This window comes from Brachyistius frenatus, unplaced genomic scaffold, assembly GCF_029030835.1.
Source record: "Brachyistius frenatus isolate BFR_SWC_R1_liver_20210118 unplaced genomic scaffold, ASM2903083v1 Contig_182, whole genome shotgun sequence".
Taxonomy (NCBI): Eukaryota; Metazoa; Chordata; class Actinopteri; family Embiotocidae; genus Brachyistius; species Brachyistius frenatus.
In genome coordinates this window covers 48,669-72,505 of record NW_027210781.1, presented here as the reverse complement: position 1 = coordinate 72,505, position 23,837 = coordinate 48,669, and the positions used below count along the sequence as shown (strand labels likewise).

The window sequence follows — 23,837 nt, the reverse complement described above, 5'->3', positions numbered from 1 at the left end:
AATAATCTAAAATTTGGACCTATTGATGTAAGAGTAGGTGACGTCTTTGTTTTCTGTGCAACTTTGGACACATTTTCTCTGTTTTGCTTCTAGCTTCACCTTAGCTAGCATTCGCTAAAAACATTATGTAATATTTCCAACATTTCTTTTAAAGTTCTACCTTTTCTTTCTCCTACTATTACATCCAGATTTACACAAACATTGCATCGTCTGCAGGCAAGCCTGTTGTATTAGTATCTAGTTATACTATACTAGTTAAATTAATCCACACCTGTTTACCTATCAGGATTAAGCACGAAAGATATTTGGATAAGTGCGGGGAAATGCAATTTACACTTTAACTATATTTATTCTCAACCACAAACTGTCTTCTGTTACAGAACTTAATCTCTCTGTATGCAAACATCTGTACACTGCCTGAAAAAATGGTTCTACACTTCTACTTTCCACCGTCCATCGGCTCCGTCTTATTCCTGTCTCTTCTTTTTTTTTTTTTTTTTTGTGGGCTAACCATCTGTTTGGTGGGCCTGTCACAATGTATTCAGTCTGATATATCATTGGAAATGCAGCTCAATAGATTTAACAGTCTGGAACAAATAACAGTATTATTCTGAGTGGATTACATGTATGCATTCCTGGAACACCTGTTTCATGAAATCAAAAAGGCATGAATCCCAAATTAAATAAATAAATATAACTTGATTTCACTCTGGGAGATTAAGCTTGTGTTGACTTGGTGAGTAAACTGAAAATACTAAACAGCTGTCTGCCACGCTGGCTGGTTGGCTGTCTGGCATCACTGTTTCAGAGAAGGTAATGTTGCTGCCAGCATAACCTGAGTTGCCGTTACGTTCCCACACTACCCAGTAAAAGAACTTCGGTTGTGACCGCACTAAATTTGCTGGCTGCAAGTGCTGTTCTGATTCATCCATGCTTAACATGAGTCTGCAGCAATTCAAAGATCAGTTAAAAGTCACGCTCTGAAAGAGAAGAGGCATAATTGTTCTGCAGGGGAAAAAAAAAACTGTAAGATAAAAGTATAATTCAAATTTATTTTGTGTTAGTGGGGATGGTTCTGTGCATGTAATTATTAAATCCTGACAAATAATTTTTTTCAGAGTTAAATATATATATATTTTTTTAATTTGACATACATTCAATAATAAGCAGGTTGTATATTAAATGCATGGACTGTTATCGTTGAAAAATCTGTCTAAAATCCATTTCTGGGGCCTATTTTTCCAAATTTCCAAAATAAGATACTTAGATGGACAGCAGTTTGCATCAACAGCATTCATTTATGAACCCAACCTGTGTTGCTTTAATAGTCCAGGTGGCTGTTAGTTGTGTAATGCTGCAGAACATGTTTTATTGGCACACTTTTAGACCCTAAATACCAGTCACTCATGCTTTAAATGCCACAGCTGATCTGAGTACTGCTGCTGATTGTTGCACTTTCTTTACGGCTACAGTTTTTTCATTTTTCAATGGCTGCTTCCTGCACGATAATTCACCAAATCAAATGGTGTTTCAACCCAGTTTCATGAACCTGACGGTGAGATCAGTGGACTTCAACAACCTCTCTGGTCACCAAATCTGAATCCAGTGGAACGCCTTTGGGATGTGGCAGAATTGAGAGATTCACAGCTTGAATGTGCAGCTGACAAATAGTCAGAAAAGATGTGATGCAACCATGTCAACATGGAGCCGAATCTCTAAAGAACTGTTTCCAGCATCTCATGTAAACCCTGACACGAAGGCCATTTGAGAAAAGAGGCATTTTATCATTATTTTGTGAACTCGTCGATCAATTGATTGTTTCCGCTCTAGTCTAATAATAGAGACACTGTGTGATACCTAAAAACTAACCTAGAGCAACATCTTTCAGAGTTTTTGACACGTGAAAGCTAATTTAATACAAAATTAAATGATCATCTATTCTAAAACGGCCAAATACTATGCAGATAACTGGCTAGATCTCCCTAATTATTTTGATATATATACTTGTATTAGTTCTGTAAGATATTTAATTTGGCAAAAATGTTCAGGAGTCTCTGGTTCCAGCTTCTCAAATGTGAACAGTCACTGATGTTCTGTGTTGTGTATCATTTTGAACCGAATATAATTGAGTGTTTTCAAGACATCACTTTGTGACAGTCCAAGTTTAACATTTTTCTTGTCTTAGATTAAACAGTCAGTTGAGGAAAAAAAAAATCTATAGATTAATCGATGGTGAAAATAACTGTTAGTCAGACTCTGTATCTATTGTACTGCCATCTTTTTGACCATCACTTGCTTCCATGTTGCACAGCGCACTTTACAATATAAACAGATTGACTCATGAAGCGATATGATCAAGCTTTTTCAGTGATGAGCAGCAGTATGTTCAAAAGGTTCATAAAGAAATCTCGTATCTGTCTTTTGTGTCCGGGCCGGGCTCTTTATGAGGTGGTGAATCTGGAACTGACCCTGAGACACGTGTGCGTTCTTGTCCTCCGTGCTGCTGTGAGATGTGTATCTGAGAGTTTACATCGGTTAAATCCCTTTTCTGTGCATATGGAAATCTTCTGCAACTATGAAATCAACACATGCAAATAATCCGCACAGATATTTAAATCTGGTGTGAAAGCGATGTAACCAATTAAAGTCTTGTAATTCTGTCGAGTAAGAATTTATTGATCCAAAAGAATGAGTAAGTATTGGAGAATGAGTTTTAAAAACCTGACGTCTCAGCATTTGGCTGAGAAATTGATGAGTCATGAGTATTGATCTACCATGCAGCTTTATTGTAGATTATTGTGGTCATTGTGTGCTATGGAGCATCTCTGAATGCACTCTGCATCTCCTCCAGCCAGATGATTATTACATTTAAGATACCTTAACATGCGGAGGATATATATATATATATATTTTATTATTTTTTTTACCCTCAAGATAGAAAGTGCATTTAATGGATTCCACTAGTGATGGGAACCTTCAGCATTATAAGATTACTATTTTTCTTAAAACCAAGTACACAGTAGCTAATACATAACTTACAAATATTTACCTTAAGCCAGCAATACTTCAAGGAAAATCAAGTATTTAATTTAAATTACTTTGAAATGATCTGCATAATTCATTGAAACTCCATCAGTAAACCATCCCAATTTAATGAGTGCACGTTAATTGTGTTTACAGCATACAGTCCGCAGTGACAATTCCCACACCATCATGATGAGAGTGATGATATAGATGTGGAAAAGTCGTCTGATAGTGATTTACTAGTTACTTAGCAACAGCTGTGGGTTATGTTAATATAGTGCTGCCACCACATACAGTTTTTAAAGGCTGCACCCTCCTCTGACCCACATAATCACCAATTCTTGAACCTTTTCTGCAGTGCGCAAGGAATCTTCTTGTGCACAACAGCTGCTGAAGTGATGCCACAGTGATAAGTCTGTCTGTGCTCTGTTTGATTCTGCACCAGCAAACTGAACCTTGACAACTCTTTAAAATATCAGTGAGGGAGGTGCTTCTCAGAGATACAACAGACAGAGGCTTTCATTTGCTTGAAAGTGTTGGTCCACCTTTTTCTTTTTCTTGAAGGGATGCAATGGCAGGAAGTGAGTTTCTGGCCCAGGTGAAGGAGTTATAGTGTCCTCGGCTGAGGTAGTTTGGGCATCTGATCAGGATGCCACATGAGTGCGTCCCTAGGGAGGTGTTTAATGTATCTCCAAATGCTAGGAAAACATGGGGTAGAACCAGACTACTCTGAAGGGATCATATGACTCTTCTGGTCAGGGACAACATAAGGATCCCCCAGGAATCAGGACACCTGGGTAACTTTGCTTAGACTGCTACCACTGTGACCTGATTCCAGAAAAGCAGCAGTGGTCAATGACATGAAATGAAAAGAAGTAATGCACATTTGAAAAAAAAGTATAGTACAATATATCCACAGTGAACTAACAATGTAGTCATTTGCTAGAAAATTTGAATCAGGAAAAACAGCTGCATGAGCCACGCAAACTCAAGGCCAAAAGACTACGTAAACCCCCACACTGCCAGCTGTGGACACAACACCCAGCAACCCTTCACACCACAGTCCTATTTCCAGCATCGCCACACCCAGTGAAATGGCTTTTGTACTTGGGACTCCTGCAGCAGTTCCTCTTCACTTCCGACCTCCAGACACACGCAACCGCTACTCTGCAGCTGTTGCAGCTCGACTTCCTCAATTCTGTTGCAGTTTTCCACCAGAGAAAAGACGTGTTTTGCCTCGCGGCTACCGTATCAGTTTATCTTCTACTCTGCTCCTGTTGCAGCTCCACTTGCTCACCTCTATCTGTTGCAGTCTCACAGTGGATGAGGAAGTAATATTTAACAAGGTCAAGTAATATCCCGAGCTGTAGGACCAGGACCGGGCTGTTTGTGTCTTCCATGTGTTGCTGCGCGCTACATCCTGGAAAACTGTGCTTTTTCTTTTTTGCTGCCTTTGTTAGTGTGAAAGAGCTTAAGTAGCTTAAGTCGCTAGCAATGGGATTTTAGAGAAAACCCTGCTTGCTCTCAGGGCAACTTTACTGTGTGTGTGTGTGTGTGTGTGTGTGTGTGTGTGTGTGTGTGTGTGTGTGTGTGTGTGTGTGTGTGTGTGTGTGTGTGTGTGTGTGTGTGTGTGTGTTGAATGTGCATCTCTGCAGGAGTGATACTAAACTTTTAAGAGTTGAGTGCCCACTTTCTTTGCCCTGCTTCTATTCTTTCATTCTCAGCCTCTGTGTTCGTCTTTCTGTGCAGACTCTGAAGGTGAAATGGACCAGCTGATGCTGTTAGCACTGTTTATGAGCAGGTATGGCCTCTTAGCTTTTACTCTTCACTTAAGGTCTAATCCTGCAAACCACTGTGTCACATTTTAAGGGAGTGTGTCCACATACCTGCATCCTCCCACAGTCTGAGACATGCTGCTGAAGTTGATTTGTGATCTATCTCACGTCACCAATCCTGAGATGGACTGGAAACCTGTCAAACATCAGCAGCCCCCACAGCACCCCCAATTATTTCCCCCTGCAGTCAAATGAATTTAATGTATTGACAAGATTATTATTAAAAAAAAAATTGCAATATATGTAAGAATAAGGTTGGTAAACGAAATCTGACAGCTGTGTAGGTTTTGTTTTTTTCTTTAAATCTTGACGCATACATTGCAAAGAAAGGTCTGATCGTGTTTCTTCCAAGATACTTTGGGTTTACACGATGACAGCACAGCCGAGGGGGTGGATAGCAGCAGATAGACTGAGGGATGATGGGTAGAGAGGGAGTCTGTGGGCAGAGATGGATGGGTCCAAGGATAGGCAGAGAGAGCGGGAGAGACAGAGTGAGGGTGGAGTGGGTGGCAGTCACAGAGATGGAGGGGTGAGGTGGTGAAGAATGACAGATGCAGAGATGAAGGATGGTCCAGCTGGAGAGAGCCTCCCTAAACACACACACACACACACACACACACACACACACACACACACACACACACACACACACACACACACACACACACACACACACACACACACACACACACACACACACACACACACACACACACACAGATGTATGTGGTCATCTCATGTTTTTACCTTTTCACATTGAGCTGTGGGATTTAAAATAGATGTATGATGTGAGGCTGGGAAAAATTAAAAATGAGATGGGAGTCACGGCTCTTGTTTGCTGGATCTAAATGCTTTTGAACAGACTCAACTGGAAACATAGCAGGCCGGCTGGTTGGGACACGTTTGTCCAGACTAATGTCATTTTGGACCAGATTAGAAGTCCCACTAGAGTTCGGACGAGAAGTCAATTTCGAAACAGTCCTGTGGAAAATCCTATAGAGCCAAATATGCATACAAGAATTTTCCAAAAATGAAGGAAGTGATCTGAACATAGCTGAAGATCATTAAACCTCTTCTTCCTAAAAGTTATTAGAAATGAAAAAAATATGATACTGCGCATACTTGGGTCCATGCCATTCAGATACTCGACATATTTACACAGATCCAAAACCTGCAGCAGAAGAACACGATACTACAAATGCTACTGAGAAGACTTGGTCCGACTTGGATTCTTCAGAATTGGGTGGACCTGTACAGACTTCTTGTCCAGACAGGAATATCTCAACAATTATCAGATGGATTGCTGTGAATTTATGCACAGACATTCACGATTCCCAGAGGATGAATGCCTCTGACTGACATCGTTATTGTTGGTTTTTGATGAAATATTTCAACTTTCAGATGGATTTTCATGAAATGTTCTTCAGGCATTCATAGTACGACTTTGGCAATCCTGACCTTTAACCTAGCCCCACCACCGAGCCACACCTCTACGTCTCCAAGGTACACTAGATCCGCAGTGATATTCATATTTGTGATCCTTTGATTCATTCAGGACCATGTTTGGTCAGAATAAGGTTTTTCAGTGGTTTGATATTCTTTAAAATATGTATTTCAGTCTCAAAGCTTCTAGCACAGGTGCAGAATCTGTCTCTTTGAAGGTCAGACAAATAAAGCAGGACGTGTCATTTCATAAACTAAATAATTCATTTATAAATGAAAACATTCTTTGCTAGTTGTAAACCTTGTACGTCATAAAGTTTTAAGGGACATAATAAGGCCTTGCCAATTTGTTTTGTCAGTTCACTGCAGGAATTCGTAAAATTGTCAGTAAAATTAAAATTCAAAGGTTGGTACTGAGAGGCTAGAGATAATAGCTGTTGCCAAGTCCAGGTCAAGTCCTTCAATGTTGGTATCAGTTTTCAAAGCCCTCATTTGTAGTCTAACATTATGTAAATCAGGACTTTTCCCGGTCACTGGATGCATTTGAACCGAGCTGCAGCTGCTGTTTGTTGTGTTGTCTGCACCGATGCCATTGTGTTTGATGTCGGCGTGAGCGTTTCTTCCATGGGCATGTGGTTTGCCCTGAATCTAGTTTCACAGCTGGTGAAAGTGAGACACGTTACACTCGCTTGCCAGAGTGCACTCTCATGCACGCTGAGTTGTGTAACCGCTAGTGACTGACCACACCTCGGTTATATAACTGCTCCCTGTAGTAGTGCACCGCCAGCTTCCTGAGTGACTGGAGGAGTTAATGCGTGTAAATGTGTGGGAGCATCCATACTGTGCTCTATTACTACTGAGTGGGTTTCACTCAAAGATAACACTGCTCTAATTGGACTTACTCATCTTCCAGTTCATTGTATGCACCTCTGCAAAGATAACATTGTGCGTTTGTAAGATAAACTGAGTCAGGATGGTCTGTATCGTCACCGAGGGGGGAACGGCGGTGGTCGCCAACAACGAAAACAGGTGTAAATTGGAGAACGGAAGAAGCGAGGACAGCATATAAAATGCAAAGAAAACAATTAGCATCTTTATTGTGGAAGTATAATGATAGCTCGCAGGCCAAGAGTAATGAAACTACAAATGCCGTTAGACAAACAACAGCAGTTCATTCAAATTATGCAGATTCTGCACTGTGCAAATGTTTTCATACAATACTTGTATAAAATGTACCAACCTTCCTGGACTCTGTGCTTCACTGTTTCTCTTTAATGATTATATTTATGTGTATGACTATTGAGGACATATGTGCAAATTAGTACAATGCATCAGATTTCCTATTTATAGAATCTCAGTGAATATCTGAGATGCAGCAGATGTCTTAATTATTGTTTGATGTAGTTTTCCCCAAAAGCATTGTCGTACAGTATTTTTTTATTGTGTCATTTTCGGTTTTAACCAATGGATCCAAATGAAATTCCAAGAATGTTTTAATTATTACAATAAAAAAAAATATTTCCTTTTTTTCTTGATTCAAAGACAAAAAAAATGTCCAACAACATGTTTGCGCATCTGTTCCACTGGTGCGTTAAATATCACAGCAGCACAGATCAGAAGCTTTGTCTGCGTTCTTTATATCTATCTAATCTAAGAACATTGGCCGCCCTTGGTATTTATTCTGCTACACTACTTATTTTGGCCGCTATTTTGATTAAAAGGAAGAAAAACCACCAAGACAGAAGAGAGCGTAACTGCGCTGAAGCTTCTAGCAAATTTAGTGGGACTGTTACCATAAATATCTCCATTAAGTCATTTCAGGTTCCTTTCGATTTTTGTTAGGTGATTTCTTTCTGATGGATCTCTGTATTCAGTTAGTTCAGCTATTTGAGACGAACCTAATCCTCTGTTTCCATCATTTAAATATGTACAAAAATGTATGTTTATGAGCTAAGGAGTGAATAGAAGGCGAAGCCCTGTATTCCCTCTATCCAGCGTCTGAACAGAACATAAAGCTTAAGCTGTGGATCTGCAGTGCAGCACTGTACACAGACAGACAATTGCTAACACAGACTTACAGACACTGTTCTTCTCCTGCTTACTGACCTGTTTCAATAATTCAGAAGAGTGACTTGCTGGCTGGCTGGCAATGGGCTCTATCTATGGACTCGGTCAAGCGTTACTCACATTTATGCGTGGCACTTTCACATCTATGCAGCTGTACACACACCAAACAAGCTGCCATAAGGACACCACTTCCGTGACGTGTACGTGCATGCATCAAGGGCTAGGTACCGATCTTCAATACTTTTATGGCACAGATCGATTTAAAAAAAAAAAAAATTATACTGTTTAGTGTTAAAAAATGTCACTCATTACCAACTTTTGATACCATGGCTCCATCCAGGCTAACGGTAACTGGACTGTAGGGATCTCTGTGAGCAGCTGACTAGCATCAACCGATAGCACACAAAGCTTTTGGGGAACATTGGTAGATTGTAGCATCATGTGAGGCGTGAAGAAAAAATCTGTAGATTATATTGTCTACTGATAGTCTGTAAGTGATAGGTTAAGGGGACACCTGTAAATGTAATTGCCTTTTGGTTAAAAAGAGAAGGTCCCTGTACTGAGTTAAGGCTGCATCTGATATCAAAAAGTGTGTAAAGGGTTCAGTTGTGGCTGCCTCAGTACAACTGTTTGTTGCAGATTTACCTGTTAAAGCAAATAGATTATGGTATTGATAATGCTAATTTATGTATATTACAAGCGACACTACTTATTCCCCCTGAAATGGAAAACAAGGTGATAAGCCAAGCATTCCCATCTGGGGTTAAAATATAGCACAACAAAACTCACTGTAAGAGTTCCGCTTTGTGTTTGTGAAGACATCTGCAAAAACATTCAATACTTATTTAAGATGCAGTGACATTGGGATTTTGTTTGTGGGCGTCATATTTGAACAGAAACCTCGGCCATGTCTCTTTAATTTTAATTGTATTCTTTGTCTAGGCCAATATTATCAACATTTTTAAATGTTATTACCCCCTTGTGTCTGTAATGGGTGTATGTAACAGCAGAGAAAAGTAGGAGGAACAAACATGTTTTTAAATACAGTATATAATAGATAAGGGCATGTAGATTTGTTGGGAAATTGATAATAAAGACTCCACCAAACAATAGTAGCTCTAAGTTTTATTTAACATGTTGAGTCACCGCTATGAGCTCTCATGTTCGTCACTGGAAAGCACTTTACTGTAAAATGACTGTGCTAATCAACCATAATACTTTATACCCTAATCAATCAGAGTCAATGTGATTATTGTAAAATACTGCAGAGTTTCATCTTTTTTTTTCTCCACACTTGTGACTGACATGATGTTACAGTGATTGGCTGGTTTAAACGTCCTGGCTGTGGCTGCAAGATATCTGTGATGTTTGTGATGCCTCTCTATTCTGTCCATGCTGTGAACTCTAAAGTAAAGAATAAACACGCTGTAAATTCAGAAGACTTCCTGCATTGATTCAGCCTAGTTATAGCTTTTCCAAGTTTGCAGTTACATAAGATATTGAATAATTGAAAGTAATTATTTTGAGGAGACTATTTTCTGTGGATAGATTGGGATTCTTCTTTCACATTCAGCTTTCATCAACATGGGGATCCAATGCTGACTAAAAGGACTTTGGCATTTCACCCTACGTACCCAGGCCTAATTAAAAGACACATAAAGTCCAGTCTAAATCAGAGTAGGTGGTGTAGGCTCACTCTGGAGATGCAAGCTCATTAGGCTGCACCGGTTGTCTTTTCACACTGCAAATATGTAAGAAAATAACCATTGACCTGCAGTTTGTGTGATATTGCTGTCTAGTGTAACTTTAAAGGAAAGATGTGGGGCTTTTTACATGTCCACCAGCACAACTATGAGGCCAACATGAATATTCTTGGGCTCTATGAAAATAAAAACATTTGGGAGAATTTTGAAATACAATAATTCTTGTTGTTTACATCACCAGGTGGGAATGAGATAAAAAAATAAAATAAAAATAAAATAAAAACAAAAGCAAAAAATAACACTTTTACTTCCTGATGCTGTTGAACGTGTCCTAAATAACACGGCATCAAGTTGCATTTTAATAACAATTTGCAGCCTGGTCTCGGTACAGGGACCTCCAGGGTGGAAAGGATTCAGCTTGGCCAGGTAAAGCAGATTCGGTTAGATTCAATTGGTGGCTTTTATTTGTCTGTTGCCTCATAAACTGCAGCAACAAAGTTTGGTGTGGAGTCACACAATAGCCGTGAACAGGATTCTGCTGTTTAAGCAAATTAGTGGAACAGGTTCCACTTTGTGGTCCTGGTTTGTTTCCTTCAGGGTTATTTTCAGGCCTTTAAAGGTTCCTAATATTTCTAGAGGAGGGAACAGACCAGGATTAATTCATTAAATTGCTCATGTAGCAATTTGTTTTGTTTAGCAACGATGCATTAACAAAAAAAAAAAAAAAAAAATGAACACCATAAGATTGCTGAATAGACAGTAAAGACTGCATGTGCCTGCTCCCCCCTAAAGCTCAAGCCGTTGCATGCAGCAGAGGGTGTGGCTGTGCTTATTAACACCAGTCAATCACTTTTGTTACTTCTGGCAGATTTGCTGACAAATATGCTCTTTTATCACCGTTTTAGTTTTTAGTTGGCTCCTTTGCTTTTTCAAGGTTATACTGAGAACGCAGAACTGAAAAATCAAACCCCCTATCTATCATCCAGGTCATGTTATCATTTCTATTTAAAGACATTTTAAAGTCCAAAAATGTTGTCCTCTATTTAAAGGTTTAAAATCTTTTCTTTTATGTCCACTTAGATCTCGATGATAAATACATAAAATGTGTTGAGTCAGTCAAACCTGTGATTGTAATTCAATGGGAAGTATTGGCAAAGGTAGATACTCTGCATGTGATAAAATGGAGTGCATGTGTTTGTGCGACTCTGATGTGTTTGTGTACTGATACTAGACACCAGCCCTCTATTGATGTGAGTGATTTCTAAACTCTCCTCTGCGTCTATCTTTATCTCCTTCCATCCTTCTCCTTTTCACTTTCACATACATCCACCTTTCTCTGTCTTTTGTCTTACCTCCCCCCTCATCCTCTCTTTTGACTTCATTTTCCCTTTAGCCATGTCCTTCTCACCCTTCCCTTCCACCTTACTCTTTGCCCTCATTCTTTTCCGCCTTGCATGGTTTGGATCCCCCCCCCACCTCCACCTCCTCTCCTCCTCCCCTCCTCCCCTCCTTCCCTCCGTCCTGCTGGCTCAGCTGGTATAGAAGCAGCCTTTGTTTCAGCCGTGTCCTCTATCCTTTGAAGGAGGAAAGCTGAAAAGCAAGAGGGAGGGAGGAAGGGATGGATTGAGGGAAGAAGCGAAGCGTGGACGAGGAAAGAGATGAGGAAAATCCAAGTGGGAAAATAGTATATTACAAAGAGGAGGGGAGGAAGGAAGGAGGAGGGATATCATTGGATCAATGGTCAGGATTGTTCAAGTCATTGATATCCAATAGCAACAGCATGTGAGGCCTGATTTCCTGTGCGGGAGGATCAGTCTATGGGACCACTTGGTTCAATGGCGCACAGTTTCAGCACTTTAGTTCTCAGTTAAAGGGCAGCCAAGCAGTTTATGATAATGAAGCTGTTTTTGAACACAGTCGCTGCACCTGTACACATTTACTGCTCTGCGGTTCAGCCGCATTTTAAAACAAGTTGTCATCATAACCACATTTTTTTTACAAGTGATGAAAATGTGGTGTTGAATTAACCAAAACAGTCTCGAATGTGTTTGTTGTTCTTTTCTTTGTTGAATTGTGTATTTGTTTTTAATACTGAATACCATTTTTTTTGTTCTTCTGTCTTTGTCCTGTAGTGAGTAAAAACCCGACAGAAGATTTTGGACCTGCACCCTCATCCATGATGTTGTAGCCGTGGTAACATGTGAATCCTGAAGCAAGAGTGTTATCCGCTTTTACATCTTTGAAGGTAAGACAATTTTCTTCAGAGTTAAGCCTATTTTTTCAAAGGGAAAAGCTTGACGTTTTAAATATATCCTTATTTGCTTTCTTGTTGTAAGTTGATATCATTTTAATGTCCACCCTTTAAATATGTGATGGTTGGCTTCAAACAGGCCATTAGCTTAGCTTAGCACAAAGGCTGGAAACAAGTAGAAACATAGCCTGGCTATGTCCAAAGGTAAAATCAATTAATAAATATACATCTCAGCACCTCTGAAGGTTGCTTATTGAAACAAAGTGTAAAAATAAAGGTTTAAAGAAAAGGTTTTGTAGTATTACAGGAAGTTAATGCACCAAAAAAAAAAAACTGCACCAGCATGGAAACACTAGGAAATTAATTGCTTTTGATTTTTATTTATTTATTTTTATACAGTAGATATAAACTGTTGCTCTGAGGCAGATTTTACTGTCTTTGGAACCAGGCTGACTGTTTCCCCCTGCATTTATTCTTAAAGCAAAGCTAAACTATGCAATTCACTCGCTGGCTCTACTTAATATTTAGCATATAAATACGAGAGTGGTGTGAATCTTTTCCATCTCAATCTCAGCAATAAAGTGAAATTCACCAATAGGACTTTACCCTGCCCCAAAAATAAAAGAAACATGCTATTAAAAGTGCTAAACAGAGACTTAATGGAGGCCAGAATAGGCTCATTTCCCAGTTAGCAGAAAGCTGGCTCGTTCTGGGTCAAAGCAACCGGCCTGTGTGGATCATTCATTTGGATGCCAGGTTAGCTTAGCTTGGCCTTGTGGAAATGGAGATCTCGTGTAAAATCTGTTGGCATTTTGGCTCTGTTTGGCCTTGTAGTGGAAACCCGTAAAACTGTTGTTTAGTTCTCCATGACTTCGCCTTGGAAATTAGTTTAACCCTGCATTTGAAATGAGTGTGAATGTGCAGTGGAAACGAGGCTGTTGACCAAGACTCTGCCTTGGAAACCAGCAGCGTCTGTGATCTTAACCAGTGGTACATTTGTTCTTCCCCTTGGTTATCAAATAGTCACATTTTCTCCCTTCCCTTCTTATTATCTCGTATCTGGCTGCTAATGTTTTCAGGCTGAGATATGTTGGCTTGTCATCTTCATATAGGCTTCCTCTGTTCGATTTCCACCTATAACCTCCTTACCCCCTGAGATTTGGCTGCTGAATCCCTCTCCCCCGTGCCCTCTCACTCCCTCTAGCTCTGTTTTCCCCAGCCTCCTTTCCATTTGCCTCCCTTCAGCTGGCTGTTAGATCTACACTTCTAACCCCAATATGTCCCTCTGGGATGTGGCTGACTGCTGAACTCAGCTAGAAAGAGGCAGGGGGAAGAGAAAGCAGGAGAAAGTGGGGATAGGAAAGAGAGGGATACATTTGAAGGTGCATCTGTCTTTATTTGTGTATCTAGATTAGACAGAACAATAATCAGTAATTATTGATATTATACTGATAATGAAATTAATAATTTAAGTATTAAAGCAAGAGTTCTAGTGTTTCCTAGTTTCAGCTTCTTAAATGTGAGACTTTCCTGCTATTCTTATTATTTTTGACTGTTAGACTTTCTTGTTATTACATTGCTTTGGATGCTAGAAAATGATGATGGCCATTTTGATTATTTTGCAACATTCTACAAGCCAAATGAATTGTGAAATGGCACGGAAGAAAAATAGTTGGTTTGCCCCTCAAAATTAACCCCAAGTTTTAGGAAACCTAAGATTACAAAATTCTGAAGCATTTTGTTCATTAGACTCTCAGGGTGAAAACAGTGTGTGGCAGGAAGTGATTCATCAAGTATGTGCACGTACAGACAAGACAAAGTGAGAAACACGTGTTTTGCTGTGAACGTTGCCTTATTACAAAGTAAGGAACTAATGTTCTGGTGGTATTATTATCTCAGATTTGATTCAGAATAGACGAATGCCTTTTACAATGCTGCAGCAAAATTGTCACATCGTCAGGTTGGTGCATGTGAAGGCGTTGAATGGGGTTCGGGGATAATCGCAGGTAATTTGTACCAAGTGTATATTTGTGGCCATTGTCGCGCTTTAAATCATGCAGAACAACATATAATTGCGAAACTAATGTGCTGGCTGTAGATCGTTCAGCAGTAATATGTCAGGTTGAAATAAAACCCTTAAATCGAAACCTTGGAATTATCCTTTAAATCTGTTCTGTCGTTAAACACAAAGGAGGATGCAAACAGGAACACATGCACATAGTCCTGTATGTGCACTGCTAAACTATATATAGCTTTGTATGTGCATTCTTTTGTCATTCAGTTCACCTGGTTCATCTTTCTTCACAGCGCCTGTCAATCATCCAGCGCTGTGAATGTGCAGATGCAGTGAGAGTGAGAGACATGTAGAGATACAGCATGTTTTTTTTCTTCTTTTTATTTATTTCTTTCTCTCGTAGCTTCAGGGAGAGCAGCAGTGTGAGAGATGCAGAGAGAGAGACAGGGAGAGAAATCAAACAGCAGCCAGTGTTTGTTTTATCTTTTTAATGAACAAAGTGCCACACTTTCCAGTGCTTTGGAGTTCACTCAGAGGCCCGTACGCCTGTGGGGGAATTCAACCGGCAACCCTGCAGCATCTTAGAGCAACTTGGACTAATGCTCTTTTTAGAGCTGGATCACCTTTATGGCTGTGTGTGTGTGTGTGTGTGTGTGTGTGTGTGTGTGTGTGTGTGTGTGTGTGTGTGTGTGTGTGTGTGTGTGTGTGTGTGTGTGTGTGTGTGTGTGTGTGTGTGTGTGTGTGTGTGTGTGTGTGCGCACGCGCTGAAGACCTCGATTGCTCAGCAAAACCGATCAAAGTCAAAGTGTCCCTGTCACTACTGACATGGATGGATGGATGGATGGATTTGACCTTTCCATCACCTTCTTCAGAGATTGCCCTATAAGATAATCATTTAAGAACATTTTCCTGTCCCTTTTTTTTATAATCTTTTATTCCATTCCTCTTTTTGTCTTTTTTTTTTTTGTTAACGGATTTCTTCTTTATTACTCCAATATTTATATTTTCCCTTTTCTCCCATGTTTTCCTTTAAGCTCCTGCCATTTGTGCTTCTCATGTACAACCCTTGTCTTTTTATTAATACTGTTGTCAATTCCGTCCCGACTCCTCATTTTTCCACTCAAGTCTCCATCACATATTCCCTTTCTCCTCATTCTCTGTTATTAATCATCATATTCCATCCGTGTCGAGCGCTCCTCCGTTAACCTCCTCCCTACCTCCTCCTCTGGCAGCCTCATAGTGTGTAATAATCTTGCCAGGTTACATGTGTGTGTCCCCCCCTCTCCTCCCTCACCTGTAATAGGTGTGAAAAGGTAGAGGAGAGACAAAAGGGAGAAAAAGGAAGAGCATTCATATATGAGAGGAAATGCAAATACATAGGACACATAGCCTAAAGTTAGTCAGCTCTCCCCATCTCGCTCTCCTTCTGTCTGTTGCTTTTGTGTGCAGCTGTTAGTCATGCTCAACACTTCCTACCTGATCTTGGATGTCTTTCAGGGGGCTGTTCCTCCATAAAGGAAACAGCCTAATAGGTCACTTGGCCAAGCAGGTTTAGTTATGTTTCATTCTGACACTGTCCTCCAGTGTTTTTTTTTTCTTGTACTGTAACAAGTGCACGGCCATAAAAACGTCTTAATTTTTGTAAGGAGGTCTATTTTTCAGAGCTGTTGCAGTGCCAATAAAAGCATTAACCATTCATATTATGGATTTCTGGTATTGTGACATCCTGAGTTCCCACTTTGGTTAATATGCATTCAGATGCAGCACTTGAAGCACGGATGCAAAGCATTTACAGACCACTCCACACAACTTTCATGGAGCAGGTCATCAGGTCTGGACCCAAATTATTCCAAAACTAAACTCCTTCTGTCTGAGATCGGCTCTGTGCCTGTCTGTCTATCTGCCTGTGTCATGACTGACTGATGCACACTACAATACATCATGTTAAAGCCTCTGTAAGTTTAAAAAAAAAAAAAAAAAAAAAAGTATTGTATGTTTACCTCCAACAGTGAATTATCTCAATAGCTTATTACCAGCTGTGCAGTTTTCACCATTTTTAACCAATCATTTGATCTGAAGAATTAGCTGGCTCAAAACTATTTGAACTTTGTTTTTGAAAACTGGAAACCGTCGCAAATCCACACATCGGCAGGTGTTAATACTTTTGATGTGGAAATATTCGCTGTCGGGTATTTCACATATTCGTGTCATTTATTTGTCACGCCCCTCGTTGTGTAAAGAGCTTTAAACAGAAAACAGAATATATAAATATAGATAGCATCACCACTAATGCTTGGTCCTGTATTTTGTTATAGTGCACATATCAGCATCCTTGTAGCAGACATACTCAAATAAATCTTGACTAACAAAATCTACCACTTTGGCCTGTGTAAAAGATTATATCTCTAACGGTACAAATGCAATGCAAGAAATACATTATCAATGCCTCTGTAAACTGAATTTAAACAAGATTTACTAATCTGCATATACTAATAATGTACGAATATGTTTAGCTTTGCATGAGATCACTCAAACGGTTAGAAGTCAGTAAATGGAAAGACTGATCAAAACTACACAAATAAGTTCAGGGATCCTTTAGTTTGGCTGTCACGAAAAAGAAAACATAATTTCATGTTTTTTTTTAAATTTATTTTATGTGTAATGTATGTGCCTCCTTGACAGAAAAGTCAGTGCACAAGTATAAAATGATAATTCTGTTATCAACGGATATGACTCAACAAATATCAAAAAATGCTTTGTATAGATTTAATAAAGAGTTGGAACGAGCTGATTTCAGACAGTGAGGAATAAGATAACTTTACTATATTTAAAGCTACTTAGGAAATGAAAGGATTAGAACTTGTTTGGAAACAAATAAGATAAAGCCACAATGGCAGGTGCTATCCCACACTGTTTTCACCCATAAAGATAGATCATAGATAATTAAAAGTGGAATACAATTTTGTTGGGCTAAAGACCCAGATCAAAGTATCCTTCTTGAAAATCGAAGAGACAAAGCTTCTGAGTTCCCTCTTGTTTCTGCTGTATCAGTTTTCCTTCACGAGATTTTGAAATGCTTAGTTTTTCACAAAGAATGCCCCTCAGGATTTTGTCATCTTTCTTATAGGAAGCGCATTTCTGTCTCTATCACTACCTCGTCAAACCGCACGCACTCGTGTTATTTCTGACTTTCTCTCTAAAACGATTGCGTATGCTCTCTTTCTTTCTGTTGTTCTCTCACCATAGGCAGACACAGGAAATGGAGTGTGTGAAACAGGATGTGAGGATAGCCATACTTGTTTATTTTATACTAAAAGCCCAGAGCCTGGCTGGAAACCACTGATGGATGACAAAAATGGACAGAGACAGTGAGGTTAGAGACACAGACACTGGCTTTAATTATCTGTGTGTGTGTGTGTGTGTGTGTGTGTGTGTGTGTGTGTGTGTGTGTGTGTGTGTGTGTGTGTGTGTGTGTGTGTGTGTGTGTGTGTGTGTGTGTGTGTGTGTGTGTGTGTGTGTGCCTGTGTCTGTTACAAATTACAATAAGAAGGAAACGGTAAATGTTAGTGTATTGAGCTCAGTCCTGCTCAAATATTTAAGATTAAGGTTTTGAGACTTAACTCAGTGGGCAGCTACATAAATACAGTCTGCCACAGCAAACATTTGGATGTTGATGCAGATTTAATAATTCAACTAAATCAAGTTACATGTAAAATAGGCAAATATAAAGTATAAACAAAATGTTACAGATGTCCTAAAAGTAAAACATTGTTTCAAAAACTGATGAGGTCAAAATATAGAAGCGTTGACAGGCCAACATTTTTATCAGATGAACTATGAAATTCAATGACTACTGAATGCTTAAAGGTTAAATTTGAATCCAACTGAATACATATACTTCATGTTTTATTTTTTATTTTGAATAACCACTTTCTAGATTTCTAGAACGTTTTTTTTGGGTGAATTGTTTTGGAGTTGATTTGAAGCACATTATCTCTGGTTTAACAACTTCAAATACAAAATGATCGTATCCAATAATAAGTGCCGAGCAACCCTGTGGTAACATCATGTTAACGTGTTAATAGTCTAAAGTACAGCGGAGGATCCAAGAAAAGTCTGATTAATGACTGAATTTACACAACTTGAGATGACCTTAAGGAATAAATGAATTCCAAATCACAGAAATTCAAACAAATGACTTAAAAAGTAACATAACAATGCTAAAGATTGCATTTTATTTTCAACAATGAATTTTGAGTAGTGACTTAAATTTTTGATTGGTCGTCATTTGCACTCAAATAATTACAGGCTGTCTTTGCTTCCACAGAAAGACAAAACATAAATACAGTATTTGTATGTATTTTAAAAACGGAGCTCAGATATAGTGAACTCTCTTTTGTTAAAGCGTATCTTCTCTCTCCAGTAGTTTCTCAACTCCATCAGCCTCTTCTCCACCTCTGTCATTTTATATATCTGTCTCTGCAAATATAACTTTATCTCCCTCCCCTTCTGCCAACATCATATCCATCATTTTTGTTCTTCACATGTCAGAAAATGTGCTGGGAGTTCATCTATATTCATCTATATCACCATTTGCCACTTTAGGTAACTCTGCATGCTCAGCTGGTGCACCCTAATGTATCGTACTATCACAGATGTCAGCGACAGTCAAATTAACACATAATTCACTTCAATCTACCCTGTGAGAGTGCTTACATGGAAATGTTTCACTTGAGAACACCTGTTATTTATGCATTGGATATTCTTAGCAATGGACTACTACAGACCCTAAAAAAATCCGTACCATATCTGGGAAAGGTCCCATAGGTACCTCATTTTCAAATCTCCTAAGTCGGAGTTTCCTTGAACACCCAAAAATGAAAGAAGCTGTGTCCCAATTTCATACTCACATCTTTATTTTTAGCACAATATGTACAAGAGTAATGATCATAGTTTTACTAACAAGAAATACAAAAAAAGGTTCCAAGATTAAATAAACTTCAACTTTAAACATTAGTGTGCTTCACATTAAAGTGCCTCTCTGAGTAATTCAAACTGTGTACTCTCCAAATCACACAAAACAATGTAAACAGCATATACTGTGCCATAAAAAATATTGTTCTTTCACCATTTTCTAAGTCTGACCAAAAGTAAATAAAAAAAATGAGCCCCTTGGAACAGCCATTGTTTTGTCATATTTTAGAGTTAATTCTACATTAAATGTGCTGTCTTTTGACTTAAAATGATTAGCTGAGTTCACTCAGCCTTTTAAAATTACATTTTAACATTAAATAGGTTTCAAATTAATTATCATAATGATGTTTTGGGTATCTATTTTGACCATTCAAAATTAGAATATATAGTAGTTTCAATTTAAGATAACTACACATACACTGAGACCGGTCTCGGATAGCTTAAGTGTCATCGCCAACATCATATAAGGAATTCACGTTCCAGATACCAACAATACATTTGTGACAATTTAAAACTGCAATTTAAGATTGCGATTACATTTTGACATGTCAAAATTGCAATGAAATGTATCTGTACTTACAATCTAACTGTATTGCTGAATGAGTTATATTTAGTACGGCAAAACTAATTCAAGAATATTAGCAGATCAGTTCTGCCAATCCAAAATGTGAATTTCAGATATTTGTATTTAAAATAAATTAAAGATATACTTGTCAGAACTTTGTGTTCAAACAACAGATGAAAGATCTTGATGCAAAATAAAGAACAGACTGACGTGTAAACAGAAAACAAGTCTGACTGTAATGTGTGGTAACTTAACTTTCCATTTGTTTCTATATTTTCGTTTCAACTCATGAAAAGCTGAATGGGAATCCACAGTTTCGGTGGTACGAACGTAAGAGGGATGGAGTTTTTTGTTTTGTTTTTAATACCTTGGATATATTCCCTGTTGGGCTTTTTAAATTAGCTGTTTCATTAATGCACATAAAAATCCACATTTGTGTCTCACTTATTTGCCCCCATTTTGCTTTTTAAACTGATGTGTTCAGTCAGACAGCTTACAGATGGTATCCTGTCTTCCCCCAAGCTACATGTGTGGCACTTTTTCAGAGCTCTCTCTGATGTGAGCAATATTTTTTCTTCTTCTTCCTGCTAGTTTGCTCTTACTGTAGCTGTTTTATCTCTCAGCCTGTGGTCAGTTTCTCATTCCGTCTCTGTCTACCTCATGTTTTATTGAACCTTCATTCAACATAACAAGGTTTCATTCTCTTTTTTTCCCATCATTGCATTCTGTGCTTGCTGTTTACTTCACTCTCGGTTCTTATTTCTTCCTCTGTTTCCACCCATTTATGCACACATTCACCTCTCTGTCCTTCTGGTGGTAAACATAGATGCACAAGAATACCATCAATTCCAAACAGAAAGTGAAGGATATTTCACATCTATAACGGAAATGTAATTTTGTGGACATGAAAGGATAAAGCTGCATTTTCCTTTTTCCATAATGCTGTACTTGTCATTTGTAGTTTTATTTATGTTGATGCTTTCACTGAAGAGCCAAAGTGCCCTGAATGGTTGAAAAGCCACTCCAAAGGGATTTATATAATACCAATGAGTGACATGTAGGCCTGAGCTTGGTGTTGGCAACTGGGAATGTCATCTTCTGAAATCAAGTAGGACAATTTTGAGATTTTACATTTTGAGTGCAACAAGCAGCAAAAACATGACAAAAGTAGCAAAAGGTCTGTTTAAGCAGAACTGGTGTAAGTGATCCACTAAACATTATGCTATAGACAAATACATGAGTAAATAGAAACATGTCCATTTAAACATGCGATTAGGTGGGTTTGTGCTCAGCTGCATCCCTGATTCTTCTTCTTTCTCTTCATTTATCTGTCCCATGGTGCTTTTGTTAACTGCTGATGTATGTGGAAGATTTAGACAGGAAATGCTCAGTGGTTGTCCATATATGGACATAGATGACTGTTTTCTTCAGAGAAATATGTTGTCAAATCCCTGAGCAGGAAATGCTCTGCCTACGAGTTCGTAATGAGTTTTGTGTGTGTGTGTGTGTGTGTGTGTGTGTGTGTGTGTGTGTGTGTGTGTGTGTGTGTGTGTGTGTGTGTGTGTGTGTGTGTGTGTGTGTGTGTGTGTGTGTGTGTGTGTGTGTGTTCTGTCAAACCTTTTTTAATTTGCAGACTGTCAGCACAGGCTAGTAGACTTAAGTACAACTTACAATTAAGTGACATGGTACGCTGAATGTCAATCCATGAGAAAGGCAAAGTATGTTCAACAAATAAATAACCAGAGCAAAATGACAGAGAGCTGCTTGAATATAAAATTCACAGTACAAAGAAGCATAAATAAATAGTGTCTTCATCCTCTGACTGCACCACTGCTCTTACTTATGTTTGTGTTGACTGGCCTTTTAATTCCAACAGCATTTGCTCAGAATCTGTTTGTAATTCAATGACAATATAATCTGCTAGACAGTAAAAACTGATGTAGTGGGTGGTGAGACTGCCATCAACAATATCACGTTTTTTTTTTAAATGTTTTGGGTAATTAGAGGTTACAGTATTTTGGAAACAGCACAGCTCCCAGGAATAAAAATGATCACAGTCTACCAAACAATCCTTGTGGGTGTTCTGTTAAGCTCAAAGCTTCAACGATAGTCAACTGTTTTGTAGTTTAATCCATGCAAAAAGTCAGTCAGTTTGAACTGTTTGCTGGACAAATTAACAGAATAAATATTCAAGCTTGTAGGTGACAACACCGCTACCAACAATTACAGGTGGGTTTTGTTTCGAAGGGACAAAATGAAACTTTCTGAGATTCCACCCACCGTTCGAGGACTTAACTGAGAGAGGTAAGCCTGTTCCTCTGTCACTCTACTGTCCTGCTGCCCTCCCGTGCTGCTGATGTCTTCATCCATTATGATGGTTCACTGTAGACATCGTCCAACTTCATCTTATCACGTTGCATACATACCAGAAATGTCTGGATATTTTGAAGGTATGGAAGGAAATGGCAGAAGGATCAGGGTATTTCCCATAGTCCCGGGACACTGATATGCCACTGATACAATATGCCTTCCCCCCTGTCAGAGAAGGATCTGCCGCCACCACCAATTGGAGATGCATCACTGGCTTCACTGCACTTCTTCTGCAGATTTTCTCTGTACTCTCCCACCAGTCTAAGGCTAACCATAACTGCCTGAAGGCAACCACCATGGTCCGCAGGGAACTGCTTGAGCTATGTTCCAGATCCCAGAGGCGCCTTTGCAGTGGGCACATTTGCAGTAGATTGAGTGTAACAGCCTGGACTGATGATACGGTGAGACCCGGGGGACAGAAACACAGCCTAAATGCAATCCTGACCCCCACAACCTGAATTGATAGTACGCCCTTGAGTGACAGTGTGCCGCTTGTGTGTGTGAGCATCAACAGCTCAGTCTAGGAATCCACCACTGAGCTAAGGATCGGCATCTTCTCTGGAGTCTTGAGGCTGATCTTAGTGAAGTGTGTTTGCAGACTCTACGTGCTACGGTAGCTCCAAAGACAGTGAGTGCTGGAGTGCTTCATCTAAGTAATTCAACACTCTGACACTGTCAAACACGGGGCAACAACCGTGCAACCGATGAAAGTTTGAGGAGCCACAACACAGAATGACCCAATCTCCCCTACAAATCACAAGTGCCTTCCCTCACTAAGACGGACAATAAATGTCACGTCCATTCAGTCATCGTAGTTCTGGGCAGCCTCTTCACTGAAACTGCCCTCTAAAACACTTTTATTCATAAAACATTACAAGGAAAATGTTAAATATCCTGACATTTCACAAACTATAAAGCATAAAGTGTTGGGCATTATTTTGAATAAAAAACAATCACAGTCACAATTATCCAATAAATGCAGTTAGTTTTCTGTGAATTGCCTCATCAGTGGGTTAACTTACTATTTCAGCTGTGATTACAACTATTGGTTATTGGTTTGATCTGTAACAAACCATCATATTTCAGAAGCTCTTCATATATTTTGTGTGTAAATGCTTAAGGTCTATCACAGCTACTAACTACACCTGTCCAACCCAGTGACACGGCAAAGCGTCAAGTAGACACGCCGGTCCAATACAGCAAAACGTGAGATAGCCACGCTTTGGGCTGTTTAGATGTAAAGGTTACACATTTTGAAAGTGTGAAACTTGCATGTTTTTGTGTTTTTTTTTCCTGTTTAGGAACCCCAACCACGTGTTTTTGCTAAAAGTTTCATTTTCCTGTAAATCACATGGCTATCTCACGTTTCCCTGTATTGGACCGGCGTGTTTATTTCACGCTTTGCAGTGATACGGGGTTGACCTGTCAAATACATGTAGAGTAAGTACATATCGTACAGTGGAATAAGTGAAAAAAAAATCTTTATTTTAATTCAGTACTCAGTAAGGTTTTCTTCCACTACTGGTTTCTGTACATGTGGACGATGAACCTGGGAGTGATGGTCTGACATTACAGAGATCAATTTTTATAT

The 23,837-nt window shown here is 39.1% G+C and overlaps 1 protein-coding gene across 4 annotated transcripts in view; it reads left to right on the top strand.

The window, feature by feature from the left end:
- Positions 1–23,837, top strand: part of lrfn5a (leucine rich repeat and fibronectin type III domain containing 5a) — a 108,689-nt gene that overhangs the window by 39,397 nt on the left and 45,455 nt on the right. For 2 of the 4 annotated variants that reach the window (XM_069717846.1, XM_069717844.1), the window contains 2 exons: positions 4,774–4,825; positions 12,205–12,317. The gene's annotated coding sequence lies outside the window, so the exon portion shown is untranslated. The remainder of the gene's footprint in view (positions 1–4,773; positions 4,826–12,204; positions 12,318–23,837) is intronic. The other 2 variants (XM_069717845.1, XM_069717843.1) reach the window with 1 other exon arrangement.